Below are 18,036 nucleotides of genomic sequence, written 5' to 3'. Positions count from 1 at the left end.
GCGGGCAAGATATCAACAAACTCTAGTCAGTCTGAAACACAGCAGGTGTTTACATCAACTCGTACATCCTGCTCTGTTACTGCAGGAAAAGTAAGGCTTGTGGAACTAAAGAGTCTGTGTTAAACATGTAGGAGACTTGTTATACAAGAAATTGTGAAATAAAGGCACAGGCTAGTAAAGACAGCCACAAGACTATGCTTTCTAGAGGCCCTTGTTAATATAAGAGACCGTCACTGGGGAGGATTAAACATGCTGGATCTGAACTGTAGAAACAAGGAGTAAACCAGCACGTTTGGGTAATAGCAAAAGAACAAATAGAAGGTAGCAGATTGACAGAGGCAGTGGATCCACAGGAAACATCATCAAAACAGATGCTATGACATCCAGCAGAGACGGGCAGGTGGGGGAGGGAGAGGGGGTTAATACTATCAACATCTGGCAGATCAACTGGGTGAGAAGCCACCATGCTGGATTTTCCCACTGAGCATCTCTCCATAATGGGTCTCCTAGCTCTCCTCTCGCTCTTCAGTCATTTTTATGCCATAAGATAAATAATAGTAACGTCTGTTCTAGCAGATCTCAAGGATACAGTGCTTTAAAATATCTTTAGTTGCTTACTGCTCTTCCCTCCACACACACAGACTTTTCCATCACAGAGCTGGGTTGGGGAGAGTGTGATGGAGGACACTGGCATAAATATCATAAAGTCTAAGATAAGGGAGGGGCTTCCGCAACTTCTTCCTTCAACGGCACATGATGGTCTATCGGTACCATGTATATTACAACATATATCATGTACATACAGGCGCTCTCTCTCTCTCTGTCTCTGTCTCTGTCTCTCTCTCTCTCTCTCTCTCACACACACACACACACACACACACACACACACACACACACACACACAAACCTATGCATCCACAACAACAAGAACAAAGACCATGCTAGCCTTTGGCTTTAAAATATTTCTTCCACTATTGCCACTGGACTTGTGGGGAGGCATATGTACATGGTAATAGGTAGATTGATGGATGAATAGATAGAAGATAGAAGATAGATAGATAGATAGATAGATAGATGATAGATAAATAGATAGAAAGATAGATAGATAGATAGATAGATAGATAGATAGATAGATAGATAGATGGATGGATGGATAGATAGATAGATAGATAGATAGATAGATAGATAGATAGATAGATAGATAGATATCTGTTAGATACATGCTGACTTCTTTGTACTAGTGCCATCCTTTGGGTTACTACAGTTTTATAATGTTTAAAATGTGTTTTAAATTTGTATCTATCTGTCTGTCTGTCTATCTATCTAATCTACATATACATGAGTTAAATATATATTCCTAATGAAGTGTTAAATTGTTTTAATAAAATCAAATCACCTTTACCAATATTATACTAAATTCTTAAATTTGTGAAGACTGTATCTAAGAACGCACGTACATATATAGTTTGAACTATCTATTCTTTCCCCCTCTTCCATTCATTTCATCGGAACACTGTATATTGTAAGCATTTTCTGTCAACATTAAAATCACTACTCTCAGAGGTTGCAAAGTTATTCAATTATCCCCATGCTCCTAGAAGTTTTAGTGGTAGGGCTATTTTAGCATTATTTCACTTATTGGGTTTGTTGTCAGAAGACGTGACTGAACATCTCTGCCCATGTCTTTGTCCTCACAAATTTCCTGACTTAGCCAAAGAAGCTCTGAGTTCATGAAGATACCGATGACCATTACTTGTGTTCTACAAACGTTCATGCAGATTTCAATTCCATCAAACCATATATGAGTGTGCAACTGTTATGCCTTCACTGATGATTGCATTATGATGCTGCAAAGCACCACCATGTGGTTTTTTTTCCAATTTTGCTAATTTCAGAGGTAAAATACTTGTATCATTATTTAGCATGTCTTTTATTGGTACTGAGATTAATCATTTTTTACTTTTTCTCTATTTCCATGTCTTCAATTTGGAATCATCAGTTCTTTCTAGTTTTAAGATAAAGATGAAACAAAAAAGACATTTTGATGGCGGGGAGCATTTTGGGGTTAGGGAGAAACCTGGTGCCAGAGAAACTCCCAGGAATCCACAAGGATGGCCCCTGCTATGACTCCTAGCAATAGCGGAGCTGGTGCCTAAATTGGCCATGCCCTGTAATCAGATTGGTGACCATTCTAATTGTCATCATAGACCCTTCGCCCAGTAACTGACGGAAGCAGATGCAGATGGGTTCCATCATTTCTAGCTGGTGCTAACTAGAATTTTATAGTAGGTGTCTGCTTTAGCACAACTTCTCAAGTGCCTCATACATCAATATATCAATTCACATTTTGGTCAAATATTTAAAGGTGGATTTTTTCCAACATATTTTTTTTTCTTTTCATTAGTTATCTATCACTGCACACTAAATAATCTGAGAGACAGCTTAAAACAATTAGTGTTTCCCAGTTTCTCATGGTTTATCTGAATCTTCCTCAGGCGTTTTCAAATGTGTTTACTCTCGAATTGGTTACTCAGTTCTGTGTTCTGATGACGGTTCCCCTGGTGGAAAGGTCAGCCTCCTAGCTAATTCACAGGGCGGCAGGCAGGATTCATTTCCCTACGAGTTGCTGGCTGGAGGTGACCCTCAGTACTGCCCACAGGGAATCTCCATCAATCTGCTAGCTTTAATAAATAAAACAAAAAAGATAGTCTACCAGTATTAGGAAACCACAGTCTTAGATGTCAGGAGATTGTGGGGTTTTTTTTTCTTCTAAGAATACTACCAGGTAAAACTCTAAGAACTTTCTTTCATGACCAGTGTGTTGGCAACAGCAAGGAACTGCTTTTTAGCCTTGTGAGAGAGAGCTGTGTCCCAGGTAAAGGAGAACCGTTTTCTCCACCCCAGGTTCCTTCAAACTTTGCACCTCACCAAAATGAGAGGTGAAACCTCCCTCTTGTCAAGTTCATAACTCAAAGAGTCATGCCTGCAGATGGGAGTAAATATGACTCGCCAGAACGTTCCCTCCTCCACATCTCACTGCCAGTCAACAAGACCCCAGAATGGAAGTACATGGGAGCTAACGGAACTGCTAGACCCAGGTGGTTTCTAAGGAGCAAGCAGTGCTGACAAAGACCCTCAGTCAGATGTGGAGATAGAAAATGAGGCTTTGTGGCCACAGGTGTGAACATCAAACATGGCCTCACACTCTAGCCAGCATAATGTAACTGAATATTCAAGCAATCAATGCTATTTCACTATCAATTAGCTATCAGTGCCTTTCTACGCCCGGAAACATCATCTTCCAAAAATACAGGTGAAGTGCTTTCTCTGGTAAACAAGAACTGAGAGAGTCAACCTCAGAGGATAAACGTACAAGAAGCTTTTTAAAGACTCTTCTGGTGTAGCTGGGAGGTCAGATCTAGATGAAGAAAGGCAGGGCGTCAACAGAGCAAGCAATGAAAGTTAGCTGGTGTTTGTGAGTGGTTTAAATAAAAATGTTTAAGTTAGTGCTTTAGCTACTTTGGGATTGCCATGGTAACTTAAAGAAGAAAGAGATTGCTTAGGCTTATTGTTTCAGAGTGGACATTCATGATGCTGAGGGAGGGTTGGCAGCAGGCCACCTAAGCAGGAAGCTCGGAGATCCTATCTGCAAACACAAATTCAGAGCAAGATGGGAACTAGGAAAGGCTAGACTATGAACTGTTAAAGTCCACCCCAGTTAGGTGCTTCTTCCAGCAAGGCTGCCCCACCTCCCTAAACAGTGCCCACCCACCACCTAGGGACCAAGTGTTCAAATACCTGAGTCTAGGCGGGACATTCATCAAACCACCACAATTTACAACATTAAAAATGCATTGTTGTAAGAAATGAAGGACATCAGTGTCAGAAGAGATGGAGAAAAATGGAACTGGTCCTGTCACAGGCTCCAAAGCTGACCCTTTATTGTGGTGTTCTTAGAAAGTAGCTTATACTAGTTAAAGGTGTGTGTTCTATACGGCTGGAGAGATGACTCAGCAGTGAAGACCATATGCTGCTCTTCCAGAGGGTCCGCGTTCCCTTCCCAGCACCACCTCATCGCCACAGCCCTCTGTAACTTCTGCTCCAAGGAATCTGCCACCTCTGGCCTCTTTGACCATCTACACTTACTTGTAAACACACATACACCATAATACACTTAACTAGAATAATTTTAAAATTTCATTAGAGTCTTTGGGAATAAATATAAATTATATATTAATTGATTAAATAAAATGTAATAATGCCCCAAAATTAAAACCAAAAGAGTCAGAAAATGGAGAACATAAACAAAAATAGTAAAAAAGTAACAATTACAATAGATTTAGACTGAATTTTATTGATAGTCACCTTAGGTATGATTGGGTTAAAAGTATGATTGAAGACAGAGACTGTTAGAATGGTTTAAAAGCGAGATCTAACTACCTTGCTGATAAGAAATTAATTTTAAACATCAAGATTTACACGGATGTAAACAGGAAAGTATGGAGAACAGTGTTCCATACATAGACAAATTGTCTACAGGAGGCAGGAGCAGCCTTGTGAACCTCAGATTAAGATGACTTCAAAGTCGGGAAGGGCAGAAGAAATAGAGAGATGTTACATCACGAAAAGATCCTTTTCCCCAGAATACATAATCCTTAATGAAGATATATTTAATGAAGGAGTCAAAATACATGACTTGAACCTAATAAAAGCAGACAATTTTATTATTATAGTTGAGACTCCCGTGAGTGAATTCCAGACAAAGCAACAAGAAAATGGCAGCATTACACACCCTGAGGCTCATAGCTATCTGCCTGATCTTATTGATACCTGCAGTCTACACTGTCAGCCGTGGCAGAATTCCTCTCAAGATCGTGAAAAACTTCACAACGGAAACAGGTTTGGGGCCAGAGAAAACATGAAACCATACAAAGTGTAATCTCATATCGCAATAGAAATCAGTAATAGAAAATGACTGGAAATATAACCAAACAAATATACTCCCATATGACTTCCCCAAACACCTAGTATATTGGTCACACTTGAGAGAAGCTCCCACAAGATAATGCATGCAGATGGCAAAGCTTCAACACAGCTTCAACAACAGCCCTGATAATTTTCTATCCAAATCATGATGCAGCATAGAAGTCCTTAAACTTTGTGGGTTTAGTATTCACATGGATTCTTTAAAATTATTTATAACCCCAAAGAACTTTTGATTTGTGTGGATTATATCTACTGGTACTTAGGATATTAGAAACTTAAAAATTTTAAAGGTGATTGTTTATTCAGTTTCTTAAGTAACAGCAGTAAGCCTCCAGTATTTTAACACGACACATTTGAATGCCAAGTAATCGATTTCAAAATCAAAAGAATTTAGTAAAAGTGGTATTTCACTTTTGCAAGTCTCTTCAGTGTCTGGCTTAGCATAATGCATTCTCACATATCCTTCAGTAGCTGGTTGTCAATTGTTATTTTATATATGAAGAAAATCTAGCCTCATACAGATATGTAGTTTGAAAATGAAATATGGTTTTTATTGCCTTTTGAATACTTGTGGTTATTCTTTGATACCACACCAAAACTCAGTCAGTGGTAGTTTTTAAAAGAATCCTTGCAGTAAGAAATCTGCAAGTGTGTCAGTGAACTTGCCATGTTCCTTGTATCAGCAAACCCCAGCCACCTGGTCTATTTTGCATGTTGAATGAGGCCTTTATTCATCGCTGCTTTTCTAACACCATGCACTGGTCATTTGGGAAGCATTGCCCCCCCGATCACACAGACTTTCCCAAAGCTGACACATTTCCCAACACAGCATCACAGTCATTAGTATCACACCAGTCTTAGCAGAAAAGCCCTTCAATATTGGGAAGCTGTCAAGTTCACAGTGGCAGATAGGAATTTTCCAAAATTCTAATTTTTGCTTGATAGCTTAAATTTTATTGTTGGCAACAAATACTGTCAGTTGTTTTCCTTGAAGTGACAAGTTCACTTTGTTCATTTTTTGACAAATGTCTGCCACACACCTAAGTATGAATAACCATAGTTTGTCAGTCATTCTTTCAAGTAAAAATGACTTTCAATGAAAAGGAAAAGAAATCTAGCTAGCTCTCAAGCATCTGTACAGAGCCATATTGCACCTCAGAGTACAGCACAGTTGTGGGTACTTAGACCTCCCATTTTGACACACTCAAGAATCTAGATTTATCCAAATCAGTAATTATTACTCCTTTATCCAGGACATTCTTAAGTGACATTGGCCTTTTTCTCTTGTGAGTGCATAGTGGTCTAAGAAATATGCCTACTGGCCTACTCTAATGCCACTGGCTCAATTTGGAATAAGATCACAATAATCTTCCACCATGGCTTTCCAACTATGAGTTCACATGTAAACCAAAAAAATGGCAGATAATACCTTAGTATTGTATCAAAATATTTTTGACCCGAGACTGGAGAGATGGTTTAGTAGTTAAGAGCACTGGCTGCTCTTCCAGAGAACCTGGGTTCAATTCCCAGCACCCACATAGCAGCTCACAACTGTCTGTAACTTTGTTTCAGGGGATCCAATACACACATACCTACAGGCAAAACATCGATGTGCATAAAATAAAAGTAAATTATTTAAAATTATTAAAAAAATAATTAATTTTACCCAATGATATACCCTTAAAGGTTCTAGAGGCTCCCCAGTGATGCTCGGGATTCTTGAACCTTATACTGTAGGGAGATCAATGAGGAGACTAAATGACCTTAATCACCATTGTAAATGGATGATAACCCTGAAGAAACTTGTCTACACTTGGCTGAATTGAGATACTGTGAATGAAATTACCTTAATATACAAAAGTGGATTGTTCTAATTATATCAAAGAAAAATTCCAAATGATCATTGTAGACTAGAATTGGTTCAGGTTCACTATAGATCTGGGGACTTGCAAGGTGTTTTGAGTCTTGTCATATTTTCTTGTTTCTAGAAGTTTGCATTCTAAGACTGATAGACATATGAACAAGTGTTGTGTATTTTTAATGCAAAAACCATTGGCCCAGATGACATGCAAAGAATCTTCATCCATATTTTCCTATGAGAGATGAATTGCCATGTTTATGACATGTAGAGATTTTCAAAATGACATTATGTGTTTCTTCATTTTTTAGACCTTATGATGACATTTTGATCTCCAGCAATCCTTTCATTATATTTATATATACATAGTCATTGCATGGATGGGGATTGAAAATGATATTTTCACAGCACACCATATGGCGTGAGTCGACAGTGTCTGTCAGCCTTCCTCCAGCCTCTTTCCTACTGCCCTGCTCTTCCCTTCCATGCCCTGATCATTCCCCTTTTGCTTTTGAATGAACTGTTTTATTTTGTTTAGTCTTCACAGCTGAGAAAAAATGTTGATACTTGTCTTCCTGCTTGGCTTACATCACATTTGATGTCCTCTAGTTCTATCCCTTGTCTGCAGTGGATACTACTTTACTTTTCTTTTGGGCTACATAAGACTCGGCTGTATGTTTGAGGTTCAGTATAAATAGTGTGTTTACATATGGGATATATCATACGTCTTTATCCATTATCTGTTGATGGACATGCAGGCTGACTCCACATCCTAAGTGCTGCAGTGAGCATACATAGGCAGGTATCCTTGTACATGTGCACACCATTTCCCTCAGTCCATATGCAGGAGAGGGAAAGCCAGATTGGACGAAGGTTCTAGTGTCAGCTCTCCAGTGAGTTCCATTGTCTCCCACGGTGCTGTGTTGATTGACAACCTTACCAGCCGTGCCCAGGGGCTCTTTTTGTTCCACACCCTTGCCTACATCTGCATATATGTATGCATATATAGTAGTCATTCTCACTTGAAAAAGATGAAATTCCACTGCATCTTTCATTTGCATTTGCCTGATGTTAGCTACGCATGCCAAGTACTGTTCATCTCTGTATCAGTCATTACACGTTTGAGAACTGTCCACTTCGATCATTTTATAGTTCGGTTGCTTGGTTTCTTTCTTCTGGCTCAACTCTCTATTATCACACCGAGTGAACGCTGGGAATACACATTCCCATCTTCTGACACCGTTTGGGTTTCCTCAATTCAACAGAATGTTGACTATAGGTTTATAGAATGTAACCATTATTATATTGAAGTCTTTCTATATTCAGGGTATTATACACCTAGAATCTAGCCATTCTACTGAAGATTTTCTCCCATTCAAAAGATTCAAAAGATTTTTTTCTCTTCACTTTGTTGACTATTTTATAAGTTGATATATTTTCTTAGTATATAAGTTTTTAAATTTTTTCCTTTTATTAAAAATAGATTTTTTTTTCTCACACAATAAATCCTGATTTTCCCTTCCTCTACTCCTCCCAGTTTCTCCCCACATCCTCTCCTACCCAAATCCACTCCCTTTCTGTCTCTCATTAGAAAGAGAACACTCAAATTTCTAAGGAAAAATAATAGACAAAATAAAATATAATACAATAAAAACAAAGACACACAAAGAAAAGAAAAATAATTCAAGAGAAGGCACAAAAATCAGAGATCCACTCGTTTGGACACTCAGGAACCCCATAAAAACACTAAACTGCAAACTCGAATGTATCTGCAGAGGACCTGGTGAAAACCCTGTTCATGCTGCCTCAGTCTCTGTGTGGTCATATGAGCTCTACTTAAGTTAATTTAGAAGGTCTTATTTTATTTTTTTAATAATTTATTTTAATTTTCTTTTTATGTGTATTGCTGTGAAGGTGTCAGATCCCTGGGAACTGGAGTGGCAGACAGTTGTGAGCTGCCATGTGGGTGCTGGGAACTGAGCCCAGGTCCTCTGAAAGAGCAGCAAGTGCTCCTAAGCACTGAGTCGGGTCTGGCTTTCTGTTTAGGGATGAGTGTTCCGAAGCCATCACTCTCTGCGTGTGGAAGTCTTGCTGTGGATCTTTCTATTTATTCTCTTTTATTGCAGGGGAAGCTCGCCTGATGGTGACTAAGCAAAGCACTGATCTGTAAGTACAGCAGAATATTCCAGAGCCTTCCAGTCTGTTTGTGGAGAGTGACCTACAGCCTGGGTTCTTTGGAAATCCTCAGGGAACCATTTTAGCTAAAAATTCAATTAGATGCCATCCAACCCCGGGACTGGAAGCTTTATTTGAGGACAAAGGATGGCCAGCGGGGACTCTGTCTCCCATTTTGCAATTTCATTTATATCCCCCTCATATATCTGTCTATTTTAGGAAGCTTCTACTGTATCAGGTTTCCATACTATTCTTCAGTTGTCACTTAACTTTAGTTGTCTCTCACCATATTCCTTTCCTTGTCCCCAACTTCCCTAATCCTCACTATTTGATCACCCCTTTCTGGCCCCAATTCATTCATAACTGTTCCATTTCCCTTTTCTAATGAGATCTACTACCCCCCGCTCCCCATAGTCCCATAATCTATACCTAGCCTCTGTGGTTCTACAGATTGCAGTTTTGTTATTATTGACTTAAGAGTTAGTATTCATATATAAACAATTACCTACAATTTGTCTTTCTGGGTTTGGTATACCTCACTCATGATAATTTTTCAAGTTCCATTTATTTACCAGCAAACTTCACTTTTCTTTTTTTTGAAGTTTTTTCTTTATTTATTTTGCTCTTTTTCTTCTTTCTTTATTTATTTATTAAAAATTTCCACCTCCTCCCCGCCTCCCTTTTCCCTCCCCCTCCCCACATCCCCCTCCCTCTCTACTCCTAAGAGCAGTCAGGGTTCCCTGCCCTGTGGGAAGTCCAACTTCCTCCTCCTCCATCCAGGTCTAGGAAGGTGAGCATCCAAACAAACCAGGCTCCCACAAAGTCAGTCCATGCAGTAGAATCAAAATCCAGTTACTTTGTCCTTGGCTTCTCAGTCAGCCTTCATTGCCAGCCACATTCAGAGTGTCTAGTTTGATCACATGCTCCATCACTCCCAGTCCAGCTGGCCTCGGTGAGCTCCCATTAGATCAGTCCCACTGTCTCAGTGGGTGGACGCACCCCCTCGTGGTCCTGACTTCCTTGCTCACTCCTCATTTGGACCTTGGGAGCTAAGTTCAGTGCCCTAATGTGGGTCTCTATCTCTATCTCCATCCATTGCCAGAAGAAGTTTCTATGGTGATATGCAAGATATTCATCAGTGTGGCTATGGGACAAGGCCAGTTCAGGCAACCTCTCCTCTGCTGCCCAAGGAACAATCTGGGGACCTCTCCTTGGACCTGGGAACCCCTCTAGAACCAAGTCTCTTGCAAACCCTAAAATGGCTCCCTTAATTAAGATATTTGCTTCCCTGCTCCCATATCCACCCTTCCTCCATCCCACCCATCCCATTCCCCCAAGCTCTCCCCAATCCTCCCCTTCTCCCTTCTCTCTATCCATCTCCCCTTACATCCACCCCCCACACTGCCGTGCACCCAAGATTTGCCTGTCAATCTTGTCTACTTCCAATATCCAGGAGGATAACTATATAATTTTCTTTGGGTTCACCTTCTTATTTAACTTCTCTAGGATCATGAATTATAGGCTCATTGACCTTTAATTATGGCTAGAATCCACTTATGAGTGAGTACATACCATATTCCTCTTTTTGGGTCTGGGTTACCTCACTCCGTACAGAGTTTGAAGTCAGGAATGGTAATGCCTCCAGAAGTTCCTTTATTGTATAAGATTGCTTTGGCTATCCTGTTTTTTTTTGTTTTTCCATATAAAGTTGATTATTGTTCTCTCAAGGACTGTGAAGAATTTTGATGGGATTTTTATGGGGATTGAATTGAATCTATAGATTGCTTTTGGTAGAATTGCCATTTTTATTATGTTGATCCTCCCAATCTAAGAGCAAGGGAGATCCTTCCATTTTCTGGTATCCACTTCAATTTCTTTCTTCAAAGACACAAACTTCACTTTTCTTAATGGCTGAGTAATAAATACTCTATTGTATTAACAACATTGTTTTCATGTGTTCTACTGTAAAGGGACATCTAGTTTGTGGCTATTGTGACTAGAGCAACAGTGAACGTGGCTGTGTAAGTATCTCTGTGGTAGGTGGAAGAATCCTTTGGGTGTCTGCCCAAGAGTGGTTATAGCTGGATTTTGGAGTAGATCAATTCCCATCTTCCTGAGGTACAGCCACATGGATTTCCATAGTTGCTGTACAAGTTTGCACTTCCATCGGCATTGAATAAGTGGTCTCGTTACTGCACATGCTCACCAGCCTGAGTTGTCAATTGTTTTATTGATCTTAGCCATTCTGACTGGTTTAAAAGAATATCTCAAAGTAGTTTTGCTTTGCATTTTCCTAATGACTAATGATGTTGAAAATTCCTTTAAGTATTTCTTGGCCATTTAATTTCTTCTTTTGAGAATTCTCTGTTTAGATCTGCCTCCCATTTTTAATTGAATTACTTGTTTTCTTGATTTCTAGTTTTTAGAGTTCCTTAAGTATGATGGATATTAGCCCTCTATCCGATGTGTAGTTGGTAAAATCTTTTCCAGCCTTACATGTAGGATGTCACTTTGCCCAAATGATGATGTCATCTGCCATGCAGAAGCTCTCGTTTTATGAGGTTCCTTTTATTGTTGATCTTACTTCTTGAGCTAAAGGTATTCTGTTCAGAAATTCTATTCCTGTTCTAATAAGTTAAAGACTATTTCTCACTATTTCTTCTATCAAGTTCAGTGTGCCTGGTTCCATGTTAAGGTCTTGGATCCATGTGGACTTGAGTTTTGTGGAGGGCGATAAGCAACTATTTGAATTCTTTTACATGCAGCATCCAGTTTGACCAGAACCATTTGTTGACGTACTATCTTTTTTTTCCTGTGTGTATTTCTGGCTTTCTTATCAAAAATCAGATTCATGCATCTGATGTTATGAAGTTGTATTTTGCATCTTTAGGGGCCCGCCACCCAGCTCTCAAATAAATACACAGAAACTTATTCTTACTTATGAATGCCCAGTCTTACCTTGGCTTCTTTCTCTCTATAGATAGATAGATAGATAGATAGATAGATAGATAGATAGATAGATAGATAGATAGATAGATAGATAGATAGATAGAGATATAGATATTACTTGCCAAAGCTAAATCAATGTTAGATAAGCAATTTAAACAGACCGATAACAACCAGCGACAGAACAGTCATTAAATGTCTCCCAACCAAAAAAAAAAAAAACCTAGGGCCAGATGATTTTAGTACAGAATTCTACCAGATTTTCAAAGAAGAGTTAATGTCAAAACACTACAAGTTCTTCCCCAAAACAGAAATAGAGGGAACACTGCCCAATTAGTTTTATAAGGCCACAGTTACCCTGATACCCAAACCACATAAAGTCCCAACAAAGAACAAGAATTGCAGACCAATTTCTTTTATGATCCTAGATGCAAAATTACCCAATAAAATACTTTGTAAGGTAAGTCTAAGCACACATCAAAAAGATCATTCACTGTGACCACATAAGCTTCATCCCAGAGATACAGAAATGGTCCAACACATATAAATTGATAAATATAATCTACATAAAAACAAACTAAAAAACAAAAACCACACAATCACTTTATTAGGTGCAGAAAAGGTTCTTGTCAAAATCCAACATCCCTTCATGATAAAAAGTTCTGGAGAAATTAGGAATATAAGAGACATACCTCAACATAATAAAGGCAGTATACAGCCAACATCACTTTAAATTTAGAGAAACTCAAAGCAATCCCACTAAAATCAGAAACAAGAAAAGGTTGCCCACTCTCTCCATACCTACTCAATACTGTACTTGAAGTCTTAGCTAGAGAAATAAGAGACCTGAAGAGGACCAAGAGGCTACAAATTGTAAAGGAAGAAGTCAAAGTATCTTATATTCAGTTAATATGTTAGTATATACAAGTGATCCTGAAAGATCCACTAGGAAACTCCTACAGTTGATAAACCTTTTAAGTAGCTGGATACAAAATTAACTCACAAAATTCTGTATCCCTTCTATATATAAATGACAAATGGGCTGAGAAAAAAATCAAGGAAACATCATCTTTCACAATAACCTCAAATAACATAAAATATCCTGGGGGTAACTCTAAGCAAGTGAACGACTTGTATGATAAAACTTCAAGAAAGAAAGAAAACTGAAACGATATTAGAAGATAGAAAGAGAGGACTTGGGAAAAGATGGTGGCAGCCAGGGCGGCCAACTGCATCACGGAGGTTCCCTGTGGCCAACCAGAAAGCCATGAGAAGCCCAATGCTGAGGACAACCAAAGACTACTACTTTGACTCCTATGCCCACTTCGGCATCCATGAGGAGACGCTGAAGGATGAAGTGCACACCCTTACATACCGCAACTTCATCTTTCACAATCGGCACCTCTTCACAGGCTGGGTAGTGCCGGACGTGGGTTCAGGCACTGACTGGAATCCTCTGCCTGTCTGCGGCCAAGACAGGAGCCAGCAAGGTCATTGGGATCGAATGTTCAAGCATCTCTGATTATGCTGTGAAGATTGTCAAAGTCAACAAGTTAGCCCACCATCAAAGACAAGGTGGAGGAGGTGGAGCTGCCCGTGGAGAAAGTGGGCATCATCATCAGAGAGTGAATGATGGACTCTTCTACATGCCCATGCTCAACAGCGTGCTGCATGCCCGTGACAAGTGGCTGGCACCCGATGGCCTCATCTTCCCAGACCAGGCCACCCTTTATGTGACAGCCATTGAGGATCGACAGTACAAAGACTACTAGATCCACTGGTGGGAGGATATATGGTTTTGATATGTCCTGTGTCAAAGACGTGGCCATCAAGGAGCCCTTGGTGGATCCGAAGCAGCTGGTCACTAATGCTTACCTCATAAAGGAGGTGGACATTTATACAATTAAGGTAGAGGACCTGACTTTCACCTTCCCCTTCTGCTTACTAGTGAAGCAGAATGACTACGCGCATGCATTGGTGGTCTACTTCAACATCAAGTTCACCGATGCCACAAGAGGACGAGCTTTTCTACCAGTCCTGAGTCCCCATATACACACTGGAAGCAGACTGTGTTCTACATAGAGGACTACCTAACAGTAAAGACTGGCAAGGAGATCTTTGGCACCTTTGACATGAAGCCCAAGGCCAAAAACAATCGACACTTGGACTTTACCATTGACCTGGACTTCAAGGACCAGCTACGTGAGCTCTCTTGTTCCACCGACTACTGAATGCACTGAGCTGGTGCCAGGCTGGCCTTTCCGTAGAAGGGAGCTCAGGGCTGAGCTTGGGGGATGGAAGAGTACATCATAACTGTATTTTGCATAACCTAAGTTTTTATATGGTTGCATTTATCGGCTGACAAAAACCGTAGAAGATGGAAAGAACTTTCTCATACTATGAGCTAGAAGGATTAATATAACAAAAACGGACGAAGAGCAATCTACAGATTCAATATAAAGCGCAAATCAAAAGTCCAAAACAATTCTTCATAGAGCTGGAAAGGACAATTCTCAGCTTCATATGGAAGCACAAAAACCCAAAACAGCTAAGACAATCCTTAACAAAGCAACAACAAAAACCAAGAACGAACAAACAAACAAACAAAAAATTGCTGGAAACATCACTATTGCCAATTTCAACCTGTACTACAGAGCTCTAGTAATAAAAACAGAATGCTATTGGCATGTAACAGACACATTGGATTGAAGACACAGACACAAATCTGCTGTGGAATATTAGTTTAAGATATGTTACATTCATTTATACTGTGGATTATTTTTTAATGATGTATCTATGTGTCACATTCTTTTATGTTACATTTGTTTAACTCTGTGAAGCTGTGTGACTGTGTCTGTCTAAAGCACCTGATTGGTCTAATAAAAAACTGAATGACCAATAGCTAGGCAGGAGAGAGGGATAGGTGGGGCTGCTGGCAGAGAGAATAAATAGGAGAAAAAGAGAGAAGAGGGAGGAACAAGAAAAGGAGGAGAGGAAGACACCAGTGGCAGCCATCTTGCTACACAGTCAGCCACAGAGTAAGAATGGAAGACCTATAGAATAAATAAAGGTTAAAAAAGCCCAGAGGCAAAGAGTAGTTAAAGAGAGAATCAGATAATTTAAGTTAAAAAAAAGCTGGCTAGAAAGAATATATATATGGAATATATATATATATATATATATATAAGAATATATATATATATGGAGAAATTTATATACATTTATTTTAGATTTTCCAATTTGATAGAATACAGGTTTTTAAAATATGTCCTTATGATTCTCTGGATTTCCTTGGTGTCCATTGTCATGTCCCCCTTTTCATTTCTGATTTTGTTAATTTGAATAGTCTCTCTCTTTTAGTTAATTTCAGTGAGGGTTTGTTAATCTAATTGATTTTCTCAGAGAACCAACTCTTATGTTTTATTGATTTCTTTGTATTTGTTGTGGTTTCTATTGTAATGATTTTAACAGTGAGTTTATTTCTTGAGGTGTGATTTCTTCTTTTTGTTTCAGATAGTCTAGGTATGCTGTTAAATTACTAGAATAAGATCTCTTCAAATTTTTTTTTTATGTAGGCCCTTGTTACTATGAACTTGCCTCTTAGAACTCCCTTCACTGTGTCCCATGAGATTGTATATGTTTTATTTCCATTTCCATTCAGTTCTATACAGTCTTCAACTTCTTTCTTTACCCATTTTTCATTCAATAGTGAGTTGTTCAGTTTCTGTGTGATTGTTGGATTTCTGTTGTTTCTGTTGCTGTTTATACACAGCTTTAATCCTTGATAGTCTGATAGGATTGAGGGAGTTATTTCAATTTTCTTGTATCTGTTGAGACTTGCTTTGTGTCTGAGTATGTGGTCAATTTTGGAGAAAGTTCCATGAAGTGCTGCAGAGAAGTTATTTTATTTTGTATTTGGGTGAATTTTTCTGTAAATACCTGTTAAGTGCATTTGATTTATAGCTTCAGTTACCTCCAACATTTCTCTCTTTAATTTTTGTCTGGATAACCTGTCTGTTGGCAAGAGAGGCATATTTAAGTCTCCTACCTCAGTGTGTGAGGGTCAATAACTGATTTAAGCTGTAATCATTTTTTTTCACAAACTTTGTTGCCCTTGTGTTTGGTGTCAAATGTTAAGCATTGCAATGCCGTCTTCATGGATGTTTTACTTGATGAGTGTGTAGCATCCTTCCCTATCTTTTCCAAATGGTTTTGGTTGGAAGTCTGTTTTGTCAGATCTTAAAAATGGCTACACAAGTTTGGTTCTTTGGTCTATTTCCTGGGAATAACTTTTCCCATCATTTTAGCTTGAGGTGGTATCTATCCTTGATGTTAAGGTGTGTTTCCTGAATGCAACAGGATGGATTCTGTTTTTGCATCCTCTCTGTTAGTCTGTGCCTTTTTGTTTGGAACTTGAGACCACTGGTGGTCAAAGATATAAATGAGCAGTGTTTGTTGATTCCCATTACTTTGTTACTAATGTGGTGGTGGTGGTGGTGTGTGTGGCTCCCTCTTCTGATTATTTCCTGTCTTTTGGAAGGTATAATTAACCTCCTTAAGTTCTAGTTTGTCCTCTAGCCCCTTCTGTAGAGCTGGGTTTGGAGAAAGATGTTGCTTAGATTGGTTTTGTCATGGAATGTCTTATTTCCTCCATCTATGGTAATTGGAAGTTTCCCTGGGTATAGTAGTTTGAACTGGTATCTGTGGTCTCTTTGCATCCACAGCACATGTGTCCTGGCCATCCTGGATATTTGATTGTCTTCTCTAGCAGCATATTATTATATATTCTTCATTCTGTATGTTTCATAGTTGAATTATTATGTGCCAATCTATCTGGTGCTCTGTATGCTTCTTGGACCTTGATAGGTGTCTCTTTTTTTAGGTTAGGAAAGGAAAATTTTCTTCTATGATTTTACTGAAAATATTTTTGCATGTTTTGGCCTAAGTTTCTTCTCTCTCCTCCATTCCTATTGTTCTTATATTTGGTCTTTTAATTTAGCATTGAGTTTCCTGGATATTATGTGCCAGAATTTTTTTTTAGATTTAACATTTTCACTGACCAAAGTGTCCAATTCTTCTGCCATGTCATCAATGTTTGAGATTCTTTCTTCCATCTCTTATATTCTGTTGGTGAGGTTTGCCTCTGAGGTTCCTGGTCGAGTTCCTAAACTTTTATTTTACAGTTTTCCCCCATTTTGAGTTTTTAAAAATTGATTCTATTTCTTGAAATTCATTCATCATATTTATTTATACTTTTCCTTCCACTGTTTGTGTTTCCACAGATTTTTAAAAGGGATTTATTTCCTCTTTTAGGACCTCTCTTGTGTTCAGAAAGAATATTTAAGGCCTTGCACACTCACTCACACACACGCACACACACACACACACACACACACACACAGAGGAGAGGAGAAAGAGAGAGCCCCATGTAGAAATCCATTTTCTATGTCAATATTAGAAAGTATTTCACCATATTTTCCTCTAACAGCTTCAGAGTCTCAGATCTTACAGCTTCCATCAATTTTGAGTTTATTTTTATGTAATTCTTTTGGAGAGAGGATAAGAATTACCATCAAACTCCAACCTTCTGCATACACAGACTCCCCAGCATCATTTGTTGAAGAAGTTAACACTTGCAAATAAGGTTTTGACAGTTTTAGTTAAGATCACTTGGTTAAAAATTTGTCCTTCTATATCTGAATCCTCTGGTTTGCTCTGTTGGTCTCCATGTCTGGCTTTATGTTAATGCCATGCTGTGTTAGTTAGCATAGCTTAGTAGTGTGTTTTGAAATCAAGCTTTGTGATGTTTCCAGACTTGTGTTTTTGTTCAGTTGCCTTGGTGATTTGGGGTTCTTTGTACTTCAATAAGAACTTTAAGAATTTTAGGGTTTTTAGTTCCTCAAAGACATCACTGGTATTTGATGGAGACCGTCATTGACTGTCAATTGCCTTAGGCAGCATGGGCGCTTATCATTAATTCTTTCAGTCCATTAGCATGCATGTCTTTTTATTTATTTATTGTACTCTGTAATTTTCTTTGTCAATATTTTTCATTTCCCTATATAATATCT

At 38.8% G+C, this 18,036-nt stretch overlaps 1 pseudogene; it reads left to right on the top strand.

Moving 5' to 3' along the window:
* The first annotated feature begins 13,171 nt into the window (after positions 1 to 13,171).
* Positions 13,172 to 14,367, top strand: LOC125402472 (protein arginine N-methyltransferase 1 pseudogene; annotated as a pseudogene).
* Positions 14,368 to 18,036: the final 3,669 nt, after the last annotated feature.

This window comes from Myodes glareolus, chromosome 25, assembly GCF_982192425.1.
Source record: "Myodes glareolus chromosome 25, mMyoGla1.1, whole genome shotgun sequence".
Taxonomy (NCBI): domain Eukaryota; kingdom Metazoa; phylum Chordata; class Mammalia; order Rodentia; family Cricetidae; genus Myodes; species Myodes glareolus.
This window is presented reverse-complemented; position numbering and strand designations above follow the sequence as displayed.